This window comes from Panthera onca, chromosome C1 (genome assembly GCF_046562875.1).
Source record: "Panthera onca isolate mPanOnc1 chromosome C1, mPanOnc1 haplotype 2, whole genome shotgun sequence".
Lineage (NCBI taxonomy): Eukaryota > Metazoa > Chordata > Mammalia > Carnivora > Felidae > Panthera > Panthera onca.
In genome coordinates, this window is record NC_138346.1 from 12,238,715 (window position 1) to 12,258,803 (window position 20,089).

At 42.9% G+C, this 20,089-nt stretch overlaps 1 protein-coding gene across 1 annotated transcript in view; it reads left to right on the top strand.

Annotated features, from left to right (window-relative positions):
- IRS1 (insulin receptor substrate 1) overlaps positions 1-19,223 on the top strand; it is a 62,682-nt gene extending 43,459 nt beyond the window's left edge. Inside the window, exon 2 of the mRNA XM_060623941.3 lies at positions 14,671-19,223. The gene's annotated coding sequence lies outside the window, so the exon portion shown is untranslated. The remainder of the gene's footprint in view (positions 1-14,670) is intronic.
- Positions 19,224-20,089: the final 866 nt, after the last annotated feature.

Below are 20,089 nucleotides of genomic sequence, written 5' to 3' on the forward strand. Positions count from 1 at the left end.
GTGAGGACACCCCATGTCTCAGTGGGATCTTACCTCAGTGGTACTCTTGACCAGTTTCGTGAGCTTGGGCAGCGTGATTCTAACGCTTAACAATAATCACATGATCAAGGAAGTCTCCGTAATACCAGGCGTGGGACTGCTTTGATCGTTCTGTTTATGTTAAATCTGTGAACCCCTTCCTATGATGACTTGGGCACGCCGTGGAAGTCACCTGTTGAAATGGAAAGGGAGCATCTAAAACAGAAGTTGGAATAATTACCATCCAGATGCATATTTTGGTGAGTCCTTGGACTGTCCTTACCGCTAGCTTATTGACTTGTATCAAATGGTTCACTAGTCACCTTCCTATTGATTTCCTCCAGCTGTGTGTTAGAAAGGACATCAGCAAGGATCTGGCCACTCTTAATCCTTGCACCTCTATATGGAAGACTGCGGGAAGGCCTTTGTCTCTACTGGAAATTCTCTGGGGAGGATGCAGAAGAAATGATATATGTGAAGTCAGTGGCTATGTTTAGGGGCTCTTTGGGTGCCGCTAATGGCTGGCAGCGGGGAGAGCTCAGGGTGGAAGGACAGGAGGGAAGAGAAGCATCTCCTAAGACTCACATTTGATGTGGACACTTACGTGGTCTTGCTCTCCCTTATACTGTTAAGGAAGGAAAGTGGGGGTAACCAAATGAAGAGGTAGACGGTTGCCCATTCGTGACATGGTTTTATGGGAAAAACTTCAGGCAGTTTTTAAGCAGAATTAAGCAAAGCTCATCATAGGGAAGTTAATTAAATGTTAATTATAGCCTGTCGCCGTTGGGTAGTAATGGTGAAATTGTGTGGTTCAGTTTTATTCTGAAGGTATTTTGTCAGCTTCGCAGGCTACAGTGTAGAAGAATAGAAGCTATTGTTTTCTTTGTATACTTGAGGACCACAGTAGCTTCTGGGGCTTTATTTAAGGAGGATGAGCTCTTATTACCATTACCTTTGGGCTCAATCTGCAAAGCTTCATACTTAGCCACCCGGAAATCAACTTGTTCTTTCTGTTCAATGTCTAATTTTTAGAACTTTGAATCCTGTGTACTCTCGTTGATGATGGTATATATGCCCTGCCCACCCCCCCCCCCACCCTCCCACGTCCCCCACCCCCCACCTGCCAGCATTTTTCAAGTTTAAGTTTTAGGGAAAACAGACCCTGAATGTATCTTCCTGGGAAGCCATCTTATATTTAGAAACAGCAATTACGGCCCCTGGGTGGCTCAGCCGGTTGAGCATCTGAGTCTTGATTTTGGCTCAGGTCGTGATCTCACAGTTTGTGGGATTGAGCCCTGCCCTGGGCTCTGCACTGACAGCAAGGGGTCTGCCTGGGATTCTCTGTCTCCCTTTCTCTCTGCCCCTTCCCTGCTTGCACTCTCTCAAAATAAATAAATAAACATTCAAGAAAAATACTTTTAGGGGCGCCTGGGTGGCTCAGTCAGTTAAGTGTCTGACTTCGGCTCAGGTCATGATCTCACAGTTCATGAGTTCAAGCCCCACATCCTGCTCTCTGCTGTCAGCACAGAGCCTGTTTCAGATTCTCTGTCTCCTTCTCTCTTTTCCCTTCCCCCACCCCTCTTCTCTCTTTCTCTCTCAAAAATAAACATAAAACAAATTTAAATATTAAAAAAAATACTTTTAGAAACAGCAACTGGAATTTCTATCTTGTACTTTGATATATATATATATATATATATATATATATAGTAATAAATGCTCTTCCAAGGTGAGTATTTCATAAGGTGAAAAAAATCTGTAGGAACTAGTATTCTGAATTAGGAATAGCCTCTTAGAGAACAAAGTTAGTGGATTTATTTTAAAAGGTTGACTAGGGGCACCTGGGTGGCTCAGTTGGTTGAGTGTCCGACTTCAGCTCAGGTCATGATCTCACAGTTTGTGGGTTTGAGCCCCGCATCGGGCTCTGTGCTGATAGCTCAGAGCCTGGAACCTGCTTTGGATTCTGTGTCTCCTTCTCTCTCTGCACCTCCCCTGCTTGCTCTTTCTCTTGCTTGCTCTTTCTCGCTTTTTTCTCTCTCTCTCTCAAAACTAAGCATTTAAAAAAAAAAAAAAAAAAAGGTTGACTAATTCTGGAACAAAGGGGGCCTAATTCTTAACTTCATTTTACTCCCAGATATTGGAGCCCAACGGGCATGACTAATAGTCACAAATAACATAAGGAAAGTCTCTTCTTTCTCAGTGAGTTTTACAAATGATTGTAAGGACTAGATATTTTATCCATTTTATGAAATTATGGAGGCAAAGCGAGGTCAAATGACTTGTCCCAGACCATCCCGAAAGTATTGGCTCAGTTGGATGAGATACAAACCTGGAAGTAATAAAGCATAACTCTTTGTGGGGTTGATCTCTTTTTCATGGTCCATGTAGGGGGAGCACAGGGCACCTGCTAGTCTCCCCCACACTCTGTTACTTTGGCCTCCATGATGCCTGGTGTTCTCCCCCCGGTTTAGTCCTTGCTTTTGTGTCACATCCGGACATCCTTGTTCTCCTTTGGAGGAGGAACATGTGAAAATAGGGGCCTGGACTGGTTAATCAGATTGGCCATCTTCTAGTAAAAAAGGAGGGAAGGGGACACAGCAGAGGTAAGGCTGTGAGCATGGAGTGCTCACCCACTCGGACTCTGAAGCCACGGTGTGGCAGTCATAAATAAAAGAGAGGGTCTTGGAAATGGGAACGCCTACCTCTTCCCGCGTGCACTTCCATAGAATTGGCATGGACCCCAGAAACAGTTAACGGGCACGTTTGGCGGCACGTTTCTCAGCCTCAGCACTGTTGACGTTTGGGGCCAGATAGTTCTGTGTTGCAGGTGGCCATCCTGTGCATTGTGGGAGGTTTAATAGGATTTGGGGCCTCCACCCACCACATGCCAACGGCCTCTCTCCCCCTTCATTCCAACCCCAGTTGTGACAACCAAAAATGTCTCCAGGCATTGCCAAATACCTTTTGCAGGGAGACATTACTCCTGGCCACCCAAATTGAGAACGAGAGATTTAGTGATATGCTTGGAAGCTAGAAGGTCTGTGCAGAGAAAAGGGGTTTAGTCCCCTGAGCATGTTCCAGTGGAGTCCACATGGCTCCTGCCTGGCTCACCAGTGGCTTACCTTCACAGACCCCCTTATCTCCCCTGGGACTGTAATTCCCTCAGGGTCACTGAGCAGCATTGTCTTTTTTTTTTTTATGTTTATTTATTTATTTTTGATAACGCACATGCGTATGAGCGGGAGAGGGGAAGGGGCAGGGAGAGAGGGGGGAGAGAGAGAGAATCCCAAGCAGGCTCCCTGCCATCAGCACAGAACCTGATGTGGGGCTGAACTCACGAACTGTGAGATCAGAATCTGAACTGAAATCCAAGAGTCGGTCACTTAACCAACTGAGCCAGCCAGGCACTCCATTATTCCTTTTTTTCTTTTTTTTAATGTTTATTTTTGAGAGAGAGAGAACGAGGGCGAACGCGAGCAGGGGAGGGGCAGAAAGAGAGAGGGAGACATAGAATCTGAAGCAGGCTCCAGGCTCTGAGCTGTCAGCCCAGAGCCCGACACGGGGCTCGAACCCACTACCTGTGAGATCATGACCCGAGCCGAAGTCAGACACTCAACCGACTGAGCCACCCAGGCGCCCCCCCACCACCTCTTAATTAAGAATTTGGCACAGCTGTCCTCAGGAGGCTTCTAGTTCAGCCAGGCAGGCAGCTCAGCAGCCGAGTAACATGATGGGGTTCAATTCCGCGGGCTGGTAAGGGAACTTCTCCGCAAACGCCGTCTCCAAATTAAAAAGCCAAAGGCTGAGATGTCAGATAATGGGGAAAAGAAAGAGGAACAAGAGCAAAGTGGAAGTGAGACTTGAGACATGAAAGCAGAGACCATGAACCCGGGGTCAGCGGGTGAAAGGTCAGCTGCTCCTTGTCAGCTGGAAGAATTTTGCTTCCTGATCCTGGACAATAGAGAAGTGTTTGCAGTCGCTTAGAAATCTGCACCATTGTCTGCTTCAAAGGCCTTAGAGATGCAAGCAATGTACACATTGTCAATAATTTCGGATGATCTTTCCAGTGTTTTTCCCCCTCCTCTTCCAGCTGCCCACCCTTCAACGTGTGCATCTGGCTGTAATTTCAGTTTTTCGTCAAGTAAGTCAGGCAGCATTGACTGGCTGTGTCACATTCCCGTTCGGTTCCTTCAGATGTGAGACTGGGGACAAGAATTCAGAAACAAAAGCCGCCCGTTCCCTCCCCCTCCAATTAGAAACATGCTTTGGAACCTGGAAATAGTGCATAAGAATCTCACTAAACATCCATTTAAGTCTATTCGGGAGAATTCTTTGTGAATCGTTTCGTGTAGCATGGTAAGTCTTTCATTGGCTGACTTAGAAGGGCTGGGGGCTTCAGGCTTCTGATTCCTCTGAGAAAGCAAGAGAAGTGGGCTTTCAACGGTGTTTCTGTAGATAGCATTAATTTAAGATCCGCCAAAGATACGCTAACGCCTTCCGTCCCAATATTTACCTTGTGCTGTTCCCTGTGTAGGTAGACGGGTCTTTGTCTAAAATCCTATCCCAGGGTCTTATTTTTAGCTTCATCACTACTGCTTTTACCTTTTCTTTTTGTTCTGGCACTTCCTCCATACCACCCCCCCTCGCAAATAATTTTGTCTCCCTTCCCGAGACTCATTCTAATCTTGGCTTCAGCCTCAGCCCTTGGCTGGTATCTGGTCTATGGATTTATTCTTGCTGGCAAATTCCACCAGAGCATCTTTGGTTGGTGTGTATTTTCAGGTATCAGGAAAAGATGGGAGATCCAAGGACATCTAGGACTTTTTTTTTTTTTTATGTTTATTTATTTGTTTTGAGACAGAGACAGAGGGTGCATCACTGGGGGAAGAACAGAGAGGGAGGGAGGGAGAGAATTCTAAGCAGACTCCATGCTGTCAGCACAGAGTCCGACTCGGCTTAAACTCAGCTGCTGTGAGATCATGACCTGAGCCCAAGTCAGACGCTTAGCCGACTGAGCCACCCAGGCGCCCCCAAGGATATCTAGTTCTTGATAAGAGTTCTGACAATAAGAGCTAATGGTTGAGGGCTCATATGTGTCAGGCATAATGATGAAAATTTTCGTGTATTATCTCATATAAGCTTAAGGATAACCCTATGAAATGGGTACTGTTATCCCCGTGTTACAGATGACAATATTGTGATTTACAGGGGTTACTAACTTGTCCAAAATCACAGAGAAAAGAATGAGAGAAGAGGAGATCGTGTAAATTCTTAGTCTCCTTTTCAATTTTTTTTTTCTTTTTAGGAAGAGCACACAAGTGGGAAAAAGGGGTAGAGGGAGGGAGAAAGACAGAGAGAGAGAGCGAGGGAGAGAATCTCAGGCAGGTTCCATGCCCAGCAATGGAGCCTGATGTGGGGCTCAATCCCATGACCCTGGGATCACGACCTGAGCCGAAATCAAGAGTGGGACGCTTAACCAACTGAGCCACCCAGGCGCCCCTCCTTTCACATTTTAACTTGGAAATAAGTTTTGAGTTAAAATTGACCAGTTTTTAAAAAGTGTTAACAGCCATGTGGTAGGACCATCTTCGTTCTCAAAATAACTTTTTTTTTGGGATTTAATTTCCTAAATTATATTTTAGAATTCAGAAGTCCCTACAGGATACACCTCACTCAGATGGTGACAGCCCTACTTATCGCATGACTTTATTGCAAGCAGGGTTACAGCTTACCTTGAACACAGCCCAGCTACACAGCGGTCTCACCCCTGGCCTTCGGTAGCCTGAGATGGATGGGACTCTTTTCCATCCTCCTTAACTGACTTTTGTTTCAGACTTGCTTTCACAGAAGCACCTGGGTGGCTCAGTTGAGCGTCCGACGTCAGCTCAGGTCATGATCTCGTGGTTCATGAGTTAAGCCCTGCATTGAGCTCTCTGCTCAAAGCACAGAGCCCACGTAGGATCCTCTGTCCCCCTCTCTCTCTGCCCTCCCCCACCCACGTGCGTACACACACACACACACACACTCTCTCTCTCTCTCAAAAAAATAAAAAAAACACATAAGAAAAAAACGAACAAAAAAAGACTTGGTTTCCTAGCCCAGAAGTCTTATCACTTGCATTTCTTTAAAAAGAATTCTTGGGGTGCCTGGGTGGCTCAGTCGGTTAAGCGTCCGACTTGGGCTCAGGTCATGATCTCACGGCTCGTGGTTCAAGTCCCGCGTTGGGCTCCGTGCTGACGGCTCAGAGCCTGGAGCCTGCTTCGGATTCTGTGTCTCCCTCTCTCTCTGCCCCTCCCCTGCTCATGCTCTGTCTCTCTCTGTCTCAAAACTAAATAAAAACATTAAAAAAAATTTTGAAAGAATGCTTCCAGTAAAATGAGTCACAATTGTGCTCTGAATACATTTGAAATACGCTGCCCTCTACCAGTTTCGATTGGTTTCAGAGAGTTTTCTTTCATCATTTGGAGCACATAAACAACAACAGCTGACGTAACTTCCAAGAATCTGGATTAAATTCTCCCCCACATTTTCCCCCTTAGTATTCTCAAAGCAAGAGGGAAGACAAAGGGTAACACCTTTTTGTTTGTGATTTATGATGATGGTTTCCAGGACATGTCACTTAGATTGTGTGCAGTACAGAGAGTCTTCTACTGAGCTTGACCTTACTAGGAACAGTCGGGCATGGCCCTGTCCTCCGGGAGGCCCGTTTCATGATCAGAATACCACGGAAGATCAGGGCCACACAGCTGAGGTACCTCGTGGCTCCCGTTAAAGATGCTTGTTCAGTTCAGTACTTGCATTTTTCTTGCATTACCAGATTCTTCCATACAGTCAGCCACAAACCCATATTATCGGGGACTCCGGCTAAAAACTTGTGGTGAGTAGGAAGTAGATTAAAAACACAGGTTTTCCCTTTTCCCCGGCTGCCAAAAGTGATGTCAGTGGTGTTAATGATCCTTACCTCAGCCCGCTGCAGACTCGGGGCCCTCTGTGTGAATGCTTGTTCTGTGCTCTGGTTCCTATGCTATTAGGGAAAAGCTGCTGATAGTTGATAAGAAACAATTGGGTAGTCAGACAATTACTCAAATGTAAAATCAGGCCCTTGCTTTCTTGAAGCAATTTATGATATGACTCCAGGGAGAGAGGAAAGAATGCGGAATCTATTTAGTGTTTAGCAGAAATATTAAAGGCAGCAGCACTAGGCTGAGTCTGCCTCATTCCCATTTGCCTAATTCCAGAAATGGTATTGCAAACACTTTTTTACTGTCTCTACACCACATTGTAAACTAAGTTGTGATTTGAATTTATGTCTACTGGTTTGGATCAAAGCCAGACCAATAAAACCTACTTCCTGTATTTCTGAACATTAAAACAAAACAAAACCAAAAAACTGATGCGAAGCGACAGTATAAACTATAAACCTCAGAGCTGGAATTTAATTCCTAGGAGAGAAAATAAACTGCAGAAATAGCTCCCGTGAAAGCAGAAGAAAGACTGAATTTTATGACTTGCTTTCTCAGGTAGGGAAGAAGGTATCATATTACTTTCATGTCTTCAGGCAACAGGTTTATTTTGGTTGAGCTCCGTTAAAATTAAAGCTTCCTGTCCCACATTATGTGGTCTGACTTGTGATGTAGAGGGGTTGTTTTTCTGAGTTTCCCCTACCTTGACTGTCACGTATGTGGGGATGCATTCTGATTCCTGTAGAAGAGAGATCTGAGACATTTTGACTTACCTCGCGGGGATGGGGGAGGGCTCTTAATGGTGTTGATGACCCCCGTTTGCTTTATCTTTTGCTTTCTCAGCATGCTCCATATTAATAAGAAGAAATAACCCGTGAAATAACTGAAGTGAATATTCTTTGGCTTAAAAGATTTTTCAAAATGTTTATTTATTTATTTTGAGACAGAGAGAGGGGGGAGGAGGGGCAGAGAGAGAGAGAGGGAGAGAGAGAATCCCAAGCAGGCCCCACAGTGTCAGTGCAGAGCCCCACGCAGGGTTGGATCCCAGAAACCATGAGATCATGAGCCAAAATTAAGAGTCAACTGCTTAACTGACTGAGCCACCCAGGCGCCCCTGGCTTAAAAGATTTCTGAATGCTTCTTCAGAGTTCCTTAATACATCATTGGCAGAATACTTTTTTTTTTCTTAAGATTTTATTTTTAAGTAATCTCGAACCCATGACCCTGAGATCAAGAGTCACCCGCTGTACCCACTGAGCCAGCTGGCCACCCCTGGCAGAATACTTTTAATTGTTGCAAACCATATGTTGTTGTAGTGGTTTTAATCTGTCTTCTCCATAAATTTCCAACCCTCTCGAAAAGTCCCTGCCCTTTGTTTTTGGGGACAGGAGAGGTCCACAGTGCTGGCAGGATTCACCCCGTGGACCACAGCGGAGGCTCGAAGGCTGGATGGCCGGCTCCTGGGTCAGCCCCTCTCCTTTTCTTTTCATAATACACGTTGCCTTTCTTCACTGGTGGTCTCCTGAAGTCACCAGCCCTGCAGAAGGTCTTTCGCTGGGACAAAAGGGGAACTGGAGCGAGGTGGCCTCTCACATGTTGGCAGCTTTCCCTGAATGGTCCTCCCTGGCAGCCCCGTGTGCTGGAAGGGCTGGCTGGCAACCTTGTTATCTTCCCCAGCTCTCGCCCATGTGACTTGCACCAGGAAAAAGTGCTATTTAAGCAGCTCCTTTAAAGCACTGGCCTGGCTGCTCAGTTACCCTTTGCCTTTTAAGACCGTGAAACCAAGTCTTTCCAGCTCCCTTCTGGCCTATTTTCAAAGATGTTTCCTTTCTTTAGCTTCTTGTCAACAGAAACTAGCAAACGTCTTGGTCTTTGCTCTAACTTGAGTTCTTTAGTTTAATCCTACCTTGATTTTTCCTTCCTCTCTTTCTTTCTTTCTTTCTTTCTTTCTTTCTTTCTTTCTTTCTTTCTCTTTCTTTCTTTCTTTCTTTCTTTCTTTCTTTCTTTCTTTCTCCTTCTTTTCTTCCTTCCTTCCTTCCTTCCTTCCTTCCTTCCTTCTTTCCTTCCTTCCGCCACTTAGGTCTGTCCTTCGCTAGAGTCCCAGCTTGCCCCCACACTTCCCAGCTGTACCTTGTAAAAAGCAGAGTGATTCTCCCTGTGTCCCAAACTTGAAACTCTCTGGAGTTAGCTTTTCTTTTATTTATTTATTTTTTATTTATTTATTTATTTATTTTTTTGCTTTTCTTTTATTTTACTTGGGTGATTATTACGGCTAACAGGACTGAGCTGATAATTCTGTTTCCTCCCTAAATGCTGACATCTAACCCTCGGTGGTAGAACCAAACTCTAAGCCAGGAAATGTCTTTAACAAGGGTTTCACAGTCCATCAAATGGATCAGCAGTCTCCTTTCTCCATCTGAGATTGAGTAGTGTGAAGGTTAAAATCTAGAGTACACATATACTCCCAGAACTATGAATCTATTTAATACTGATGTGTGTGTGTGTGTGTGTGTGTGTGTGTGTGTGTGTGTGTGTGTGAATTTACTGGCCTGTTTGCCAGAATCAGGTCTGCTTAAAGACAGAATACTTTGGCAGTGTTTTATAATGTACCTTACTAATAATATGTTAGCATTCTAGAAGACTCGGTCTTCTCTAAATTAGTGGTACCGTGAATTATTGTGTTGGCATCAGTGAGGTGGCTGAAGAAATGGACTGCCGTCACAGTAGTGGTGTGCAGTTGACTATAATTGTGTCAAATAAGAAGTCAACAGGCCAGGAAAGACAAGATTTAGAGAGATGTCACAGGCTCCATATTCGGCATTCTGCCAAGTACAAAGCTACCCACCATGCCCACCATTTCTCTCTCTATTCCCAGGTGAAGGGAACTGTCTTCTCCTCTGAGAGGAATCCTCCCCTCCTGTTCTTCTATATGCTTTGTCCCATTCCCGTAAGGACTTGGGCTTTTGGACCCCAAAGCCAGGAAGCCAGAGGCTTTTCCTACTTTCAAACTCCCATCCCCATCCCCATACACGATAAATTGGGAGGAAGGGAAAGGGATAGAATACCGAAAAGGTTTAAAAGTTGGTTAACATTTCAAATATCTTTTCATCACAGATTTTTTTTTTAAGAATGGGGAAGATCGAAATATGATGAAAACATTATTTTCCAGTCCTATTTAAACAATTTTGACATTAAATGTAGAGTTTTAAAAGTTCAAGTCCTTTAAGCAAATAGTGAACTTAGAACCACAGCTGAATCATGGTTTTTACCTGGTTGACAAGATTTCAGGAAATGTTTATTCCTTCTTTACGTTTTTTGTGTTGTATAAATTTTCTATATTGTGATCGAGAATTTTTTTTTAAATCATAGCTGTTTATGTTAAGTGAAAGAAAAATGTGCTGTTTTGACACATGCCTTTAAGTGGAGGAATTTATTTATAAAAAATTTTTTTCTAGTTGATCTACGATATGAGATTTCAAACAATGATCTCCACCGAAGAAAAGCCATTTACTGTAGTTACAGTCATTTTTTTCTAAGCATAGTTGGGTGAGGAAGAGTTACGTTCTGGCTACATTCTGGTATAAGACAATAGCCCGGCAACTTATAACATTTTACTCCTGTTTTCTTACTAAAAGTAGAAATTGCAAGGACTGCTTTAACCAGGTATTTAGAACAGTATTGCAGTTGACTCAACAAACTGGAAGGAGGTTTCAAGGCCTTTGAATACAAGAGAAAACTTTTAGTCAATGGGTTGGACTAAAAATTGGTCGTTGGAAGGGTATGGATCCTTCATTGTCCACATATCATATAGCCTGATGCTGTTTTCAGCTGCTTTACGGTGAAGGTTAATCAGGCTGAGTGTGAAAAGCAGCAGAAGCTTTATTTGTTTTTCAGCTTTGGTAGGCATAGTTTAAGTGGGTCGAGTCCAAAAGATGTTAATTCCTACTGGATGCAATAATGCAGTAATCCATAAGTCTCAAGCAGCATTGCTCAAGTGTTGACTTACTTGATAATGCTTTAAAAATTGCATTTTTCATTACTGGCAACAGGATTAGGTAGGATTTATCTTACGACAAGACACATGGAAAGGTACCAGAGATGCTGATGTGGTGATGAAATTTTATCAAAATGTAATTTCCTGCTACTAAATCTCATGACAGGTGCATGGTATTTCTGAGTTCAGGAGTTATTCCCCAGTGATGTAACTAGACAGAAAATATCATAGGAACATCACCATTTGGTATTTGCCCAGCTCTTCTCCAAGGAAGATCTTTTGTTTTTGCTTTTTTGTTTCCAGTTTATGGATGTTACAAATGACTTTTTGTATTTGTAAAACGTTGTCGCAATATTTGCCTCATACAGTTGGTGGGAGTCCGTTGGGGTTGTATATATACAGTGTATTAAACATACCTATACCCCTGTCTTCCCTTTTGGTGCTGATTATAGTCTTTATCCCTGACTTTTCATTTGTCACTAATAGATGTTTCTTGAATTGAATGAGTGCTGGAACCTACTGTGGGTATTGACTTTTTAAAAATATATTCCAAAAATGTATACTACATGTGTTTGTCTTCCTTCAAGAGACTTCCTTTATTGAGAATCAGCCCTTCCTGACTGCAGTTGCTTAGAGGCGGGGATATAGGCAAGTGAACTTAAGCCCCAGGAACATACGCTGAGGTCTGTCTGTAATGTCCTCAGAGTTCATTTCCAATAAAACTCCTCAGAGCATTTGTGAACAGCTATGCTTTCGGAACTTTAGTTTTGGGGTTCTTTGGCTTTAGCTAATGCCTCACTGGGAACCATTACTCAGCTTGATCAGCCCCTGTGTTCACCCTATTTGGCTCCCAAAACTTTTTGGCTGTTTCGAAAGATCAAATGTGCCCTCAAAGGGCCAAGACTGGCTGCTATAGAGATCCTTCAAAAGAATATGCCCGAGGCTGAGAAGGCGGGTGCAAAAAAAAAGAAATGGGAACTTGAGAAGGCATTCCAAAAATACTTCTTCCAACAATGGCTGCCTGATTGGAATAAGTATGCAGACCCCAAGGTGGCTGGAATGAAGGACAGTTCTCACCCAGGCGTGCCTGTTAGAAATCTGTATCATTTACTCAGGAGCGAAGTTTTCTGTGTGTCCATACAGACACAAAGACACACGTACACACACACACCCTTGAACAGAGATAAACAGATGTGAACTTCAGACTTTCCCTTTAAGTTTTTCCGGGCCTCTGTTGCCTGTTTATAGCCTCTGTCCCCATACTCACGGTCAGCAGACCCTCCCACTTTCCCCACTTGTTTTCACTTTCTCAGAGATCCCCAAGGTGATGGCACCAGAAGGGAGCATTGGTGGCTGAGACGTGTGCTGATCAGGATTTACGACAAAGGGCTTTGAAAAGTAGTGTGCTGAGACTTTAGAGGGAGAGTTTACGGTGCAGTTGACAGATCCTTTATTTCCTGCTCTTTGAACACACACGCATGCGGGAAGCTACAGGGAGGGTTTCGGAGTGGCCCCAAAGCAACAGATTTCAGCATCTGGCGAAGCCGGAGTGTTTTCCCTTTTCAGAGGGCCCCCGATCTCTGCCCCGCCGCATTCATGCAGGTTGGCACACGTGACTACAAAACTGGATACAGTGTGTTCCTGTGCTGAGCTGGTCATTCAACCCTTCTGGCCGAGAGCCAGGTATAAAATGAAAAGCATACCGCGTGCCCTCCGTTCCCACCACACACACACTCCCCTCCCCTTTTCTGTAAATGAGCAGTTTGTTTGTTTGTCTCAAGCCCTTTAGTACAGTGGGGCCTTCCCACTTCATCTTAGGCCCAGAGCTGTGAAGCTGCGTCTGGATACTCTGGTCAGAACGTTCGGATAGATTGTGGTGTGAGTGCAGGAGAACCTTGCAAGCCTATGGGAGATCTGGCGATGGTTCTCCGGGGTTTCTGAAGGGATGGGTTTTCCTGACACTTGTGGGAACCACACAGAGTAAGTCCTGTTTCTCTGGCGACGAGAGGGATAGGCCTGGAGCGCTCTCTTGTTTTCCCATTGGTGTCTCCATGTCACGTCTTTATTTGTCTAGAGAAAAATAGGCTGTTTGCCTGCCATTTAGGGGTGGGGTTAATATTTCGAAATAAACAGAAATCTCCTCATCGAGCTAGAGTCTCCGTTTAGTACATTTCGACTTACCTGAAAGCCATTAGGTAAATAGGGAAGGCTCACAGGTCCCGGCCATACTCTCCTTCGAGAGAAGAGAGTGAGAAACAGTTCTATCGGTCAACATATACACTGGGACGAATTGTAGAACCTGTTCTGTCCTTTCCTTGCCACGGATATGGATTATTACAACTACCACATCCTGATTTATCATGAAGCATGTGTTTGTTGTCCCTATACTTAAAGGTGTCTTGGGGTTTCCTTCAGAGTTCTTCATCGACCCAACCTACATTTGCAGGTTTACTTCCTTGACCCCTTTCCACATACCTGGTGAGGCAACACGACTATATTCTTCCCTTGGCCTTTCCGCGGCCGCACTCTCTTCCCCAGACCTTGTTTTATCGTGTGCTCACGGTGGGAACTGTGCTTTTTCCCTTGCATTCGTTCCACTCATATTTAGTGAGTACTTACTGTGTGCCAGCCCTTGTGTTGAGCTCCGGAGAGGCAACCCCAAAGCAGATAGATAGGATCGCATTTCCACATCCCCAGACTATCCCTTTCCTTCCAGACCAAGCCATATGTGTCAGTGGATTACTTCCTTTCTGTTCCCAGTTAGAAGTATTCTTTCCGTGCAGCGAGAGCTTTTTTCCTGTGCATTTACCAGGGGATTTACCTCCTTCCTGTGCATTTACCAGGGGATTTACCTCCTTCCTCTTTTGTGTGGTGCCATATACTACTGAAGACATTCTGTAAATATTGGTATTTATAAATAACCGTGGAATGCATAAAGAATGTGGCCCTCAGAAGGACTGTCTCATGCTAACACTTGAGAGCGAAGGAGGGTTCATAACGTTGAAAAAAGTGTCTCCTCTCTGGAAGGGAATGGATAATGCCCCATGAGGTCTGCCTTCTTGAATTGCATGGAAGAAATGTGCTTCTTGCAGAGTAACATTTCTATTAGATCTAAATCAGAATCCCTTCCCTTTTTAATTTAATGATTAACTGGGTCTGTTTCACCTGGGTCTCCTTTCGCATCTGAAATTTTCATCTCATGTCAAACAATGGCACATTAAAAACTTGACTTTGGATTTTGTAACGTTAGGCCCTCCGGCTTCAAATTCTAAAATCTACACTTGACTTTTAACCAAAAGAAGATGAAGTGTGGCCTGGCTGGACTCTGCCTACCATATTTTATAGTAGTTTTACACAATAACTGTAATTCACATTTTTGTTCTGATCCTAAGAACATCCAAGTATTTTGTGTTTTTGTGTTGTTAAACTCTGAAACCTCCAAATCAGATCGATTTGTTTACTGACTTAATATTGACTGTTTTGAGTTTGTATTTGCTTTAGACTCTTGCATTTTGAAAGGGAAAAAAAAAAAGTTAAATACAGTCTGTTGATTTTATTTAAGTACACAGTACTGTTTGTGCCCGTAACTTCGGCTTATCAGGTTCTGCCTCCTTTTTAAAGAAAAACCCTTAGAAAATGATGGAATATGAGGTTTGAGATGCCTTTGCTGACGACTCTTTTTATTTTTCTTTTCAGAATGAAGACCTGAATGACCTCAGCAAATCTTCCCTTAACTCATGGGTACCCAGACTCTGAATATTTCATGATTCACAACCAGGACCTCACATCTTCCTCCTCAGTAGATGGTACGATGCATCCATTTCAGTTTGTTTACTTTCTACAATCCTCAGGAGTTCCTTGACTGAACTGCACGTACTATATTGTGCCAAGCAAAAAAGCACTGTGACACCAGAATAATGAGTCTGCATTAAGTTCATCTTCAACCTTAAGGACTCAGCTGGCCACGTGAGCTGATGTGATCACCTCCATGCCACGAGAGAAGGGGTTTACTCTCACTGCATTTACAAGATACATTTCATCTGCTGCTGAAACTGCGTATGACAAAGCATCATTGTAAATTATTTCATACAAAACTGTTCGCTTTGGGTGGAGAGAGTATTAAATATTTAACATAGGTTTTGATTTATATGTGTAATTTTTTTAATTAAAATGTAACTTTTCTTACAGCACATCTTTTTTTTGGATGTGGAACTGAGGTATACAATGTTCTGTTGTAAAGAGTGGAGCAAATACTTAAAACGAGGCTAACAAGAGTAGAATAGGGTACGATCCTTGTTTTAAGATTGTAATTCAGAAAAATAATATAATAAGAATCATAGTACCATTAGATGGTTCTCAATTGTATAGTTCTATTTGCTGATACTATCTCTTGTAATATAGCCCTGATGTTGAGCTGAGATCCTTACAAGAATTGACCTTAATTTTGTATTTTTCCTGTAAGGCAATAGGCCATGTTAATTAAACTGAAGAAGGATATATTCTACTGGGTATTTTCAAGTGTCAGCTTAAAATTGGCAATTGGATGGAAGTAAAATCACAAGGAAAAGAAATTAAAGACTTCCATTGTATATACTGTAAAGAGGAGGAGACTTGGGTGATTCCTTTAAATCAAAAGCTCTCTTTGGAATGAACAATGTGGGTGTTTGTAAATTCTGGAAATTTCTTTCTATTCATAATAAACTAGAGACTGTTGATCTTTTCTTCTCCCCCTCCCCCCACTTCTGTAAGCTTCCTGCTCCATTGCTACCATTTTTTTTTTTCTGTGCACACATTAGGATCTTTTATTTCCTGCATTGTCTCGGGAAAGATGGTAAGACAAGTGAGTACTTGTCTTTCATTTCTAACCAGAAATTAAAACTCCAGAAAAATGTTTTTTATCATGACCAGGGCTACATGTCACTTTCCATAAGACCCTTATCTCCTGTTTTCTGAGAACATCCCGTGCCACATTATTTAATTGAATGTAATTTGGCCCATTTGCCCTGGTGGGTACTGGCCTTTTGGTGTTTAGTTAATAAAACCCAGTGTACAGAGAGCATGTCAATGCCTAATGACCAGCTACTGAAACATCTAGCCAGCAGTGAAGAGGTTAATCCTCCTCTTATTTGGAAAGTACACACATCTTGGAATTTTTCCTTATGAAAAAGAAAAGGCAGTGGACATAACTTCGAGCCATTGCCTACAGTGTTTTTAATATTTTTTTGCCAGGGAACTTCCTAAAGGTTAAGTGAACTAATGCCAATGTCAGGCTCTTCGGAGGCCGTGTAAACTCTCTATCAGAAATTCCCAGCCCTGCTGTTGAGAAAGAGCAACATTTTATTTCTCCCATGGGTTGAGCTCCCTGGGTGGGGGAAGGGCGACCCGGAAGGGGCCAGGGTTGGGGCCAGTGCAGTGGCCGCTGCCCCTTGTCAACTGGTCAGGGGACCACTCAAAAGGGAGTGGACATAAATGGAATTCCTCACGCTGGCAAGGCCTGCGTTCTGTTAACTCAGCCGGATAGCATGTACCTCACAGATTGTTGTACAGTGTTCATTGTGGCAGATTCCAATCATTTGCATGCTCATCAATTTCTAAGATGGATAGGTCTGTGGTCGTAAGAATCCATTGTTTTCAAGGAACTTGCTGAATTACATCATTTCCTATGAGGAGAGGACACTACCGATTTTAAAAATCTGATACGAAATTTTTTTTTTACACTTTTATAAAAAAGACTTTCTTTGTCACACTAACTTAAATGTTTCAAGTATTCTGACTCATACTCTTGCTAGTGTAGGAAGAAAGCAAGCTGTCCTGCTGTCTTCTACTGGGGACATAGGTAGTTAAAGAGAAATCAATGAACAAAGTCAGCCCCAACCACTTTTCCTGTGAAGCTGGTTCTTATTTCTCAAGGAAGCTAAGTTTTGACTATGTATTGCCAAGATACCTCTGCGTGTGGAGTATCGACATCTTTTGGGTGAGAACAGAAATGAACAGACTGGAAAAGCCATCTCTTGGTTAATTTCTCTGATGCTTTGTTGAGTCACGTAGCATAAAGTTAGAAAATCTTATAGAAGCTGCTTCTAGGGGTCCCTGAGCTGGGTCTGGTGGTGGTATCCAACCTCATCAATTTAAAACTGGAAGTTGCTGGTATTTAAGGCAAAAACTCATGCTCTGACTACAGAGGGGTTGACCTTGAGCAACATCAGCTGCTAAATCCCTGTGTTCAGTTCCTATTGAGAGCTGGCTTTTATCCATTTCCAAGTATTTGTAGGCCAGCCAAGGAATTACATTAATGGGGCTTCTAGTGGCCTCTGGTTAACCTATAAGTTAGTGGCTTTTCCTCATGAGACCAACCTTTTATAGTGTTCTTTCTTAGAGACCTAGGCAGAGTTTTAAAATTCTCCTTTGTAGAAAGAACAAATGTATTTCATGACTTTGAGAATATCTTCATTCTGGGGAAAAAAAAAATCCTAGAACCAGCTAGAAGTGAAGAGAATCCATTAATGATCAACCACCTGAGTCAATAATGACAATTCAGTACCGATGTTACATTTGTGGCTATTTCTCGCTAACTTTCAAAGGTCAGGGACTTTCTTAACTAATCTAGGTTGACTGCAAAAGTGGGTTTACTGAACACCATCTAGCCAAAAGTAGAGATTTTTAACCTTTTTTCCTCTGTTGTCTCCTAACTTGATTTTGGGACATTTAACATATTAAGAAACAATTTTACTGTCCTGTAAGAAACAGCATTTTACAACACTGAAGCCTGTTTTGTTCGATCTCGCATCCTGAATGCAATACACCATGTAGTTGAAAACTTTAATTTTGTTTACTGCAGGTGGTTTAAAAATGGGAGGGGAGCTCATCGTCCACTGACAGTAGAGCCATGAAAAATGGGAGAGATGTGAAATGCTCTGAGTGCTTTGGCAGAACTCTGTGGGTCAGTCCATCACACAAAGAGGTGCTGAAACCAGAGACACTGTGGGAAGTAAGACCTTGATTGGGGAGATCAGGAGGACCCCTTGGGAGGAATATGGAGATGGATGGAAGCCACATATGAAATTGCTGCTTTGTAATGACTTGACAGGGGAGTTAGTGTTCCCAGGACATCGTGTGTGTTAGGTGGAGGTAACGCTGCATTCATAAAGGCTGCTGAAAAAGTTGAGAGGAAGAAGGATGCATTTCTTGGGATGTGAGGAAATCTGGCCTCACCAATACTGAGAGAAAGACATCCACTCTGGAAAGCAAAACAGCCTTCCTGTAGTCAGAACATCGAGGGTTAGACACCGGTGCCTTTGATCATTTCCAAAACCAAGCCATAGAAGATCTTGGAGGTCCTACCTAGTGTAGCTCTGTATGTCCATGTCTCCTACACCTGGGTAGAGAAAGCATGGGTCGGATGGCATGTTGGGTTTCCCACTTCTTGTAACCAGAGCATCTAGTTCGATGTGGTGAAGAGGTAGAAAGATAGTGAAGGTGTTTGACCCCATTCTTAAGGAATGTATCAGTAATGGAGAGCTTATAATTAGTTAATAAGATTAGAAAATGACTCAGCTGGAGAGTTGCCTTCCTTTCATTGTTGACGACTTGGCATTTGTGATGTATACACCAAGAGCTCTGGTGTTTTCAACCCTTGCCATTCACCTGGCATTTAAATCTCTCCTTGCTTCTGTTGTTAATTTCCCTGGTGTGAACCAGTCTGCCACATAATAGGACAAATGCAGTAAACAGGAAAACTTGTCTGTATTTGTATAGACCTCTTGAGTGCTGTTTTGTGTTTGTTTTTGTTTGTTTTTGTTTGTTTGTCTTAGAACTTTGCTATTTGGCTTAAGAATGTAGTTCCCAGGACAATTTTCCTTACAAAGTTCTTTCATTACACCTCTTGGCTGCAGGGTGGGCCAAATTAAATACATATATATTTTTTTTTCATTTAATATATGTGCAGTTTGGTTTATCATCTTAAGATGGTGGTGCTGTCCATGGTGCTACTTCATCCGTGTACAAAAGGACCAATGCATGGTCTGTATTGCTACCAAAACATTTACTGTATATATGTGTATAACATATGTATTATGTATATATGTAATGGGTACCAGGCCAGGTATATATTTTTATTTAGAAGTGTTTCACTTTTCCTAGTTTTCTTTATAGTGTTATGCTTATTTTCGGTCCCCCCTTCCCCCCGATTTTGTCTGGTACTTAGAACTGTAGTGTCTTCATTGTTAATTAAAGAAAATTGTCTAAATGAATTCACGGATGTGAATGCTAGTGATCCTTAATGTTTTTGTTTATGGGATGTGAAACAAAACTGCCAATTAAAAGAGTTGCTGGGGCATTTGGGTAAGAGCAGCATACACCATTTAACATACTTTAATAAATGATTTTGGAACAGATAGGTTTGCTTCACACTGTCCCTCGTCAGTTGGCTTTCAGTGGCCAAGAGCATAAAGAAAAAGACCCTGGAAAGATTTTAAGCTGCTTTTGTTGTTGGTGGTAAAATGGGAAGAGGGAAGCAAAAATCCATTCTCCTTGGGATGGAAAGATAGACGTTCTGTTGATAGGCACTGGAACAGCCTTGTCAAAACTTTCAGTGTGCACATGGATCCCCCAAGAGGTTGTTCAAATGCAGATTGTCATTGATGGGTTATGGGGACGGGGCCAGAGATGCACTGGTGACACATTGCTGTCATCTGGATAGCTTTTAAAAAACATCAATGGCCAGACCCACTCCAAAGATGGCTGATTCTTTGGAATGGGGTCTGGGCATCAGCCGTGGTTACTGCCACCACTTTTTACACTGTATAGGACACTAGTACGGGGAAAGTATCTGATTGCTAAAGTCACTTAGAAATGCTGATTCCCTGGAGCTGTGTAGGAACGTGTGTTTAAACAGGTGACTCATGGTGGGCGAGTGAGAAATCCTGATTTCTGTGCAAGTGGAACCTTTTGGATTGTTTCACCACTAGAAAAGATAGGACACCAATGACTTTTGCAAATAAGAAAGCATGTTGCCAATATAGAAGCAGCCAACTTCTCTACCTTCTCCCAAATTGAGCTTTCTTGCTTAAGCAATTTATTTTTTTAATGTTTATTTTTTGAGAGAGAGACAGAGACA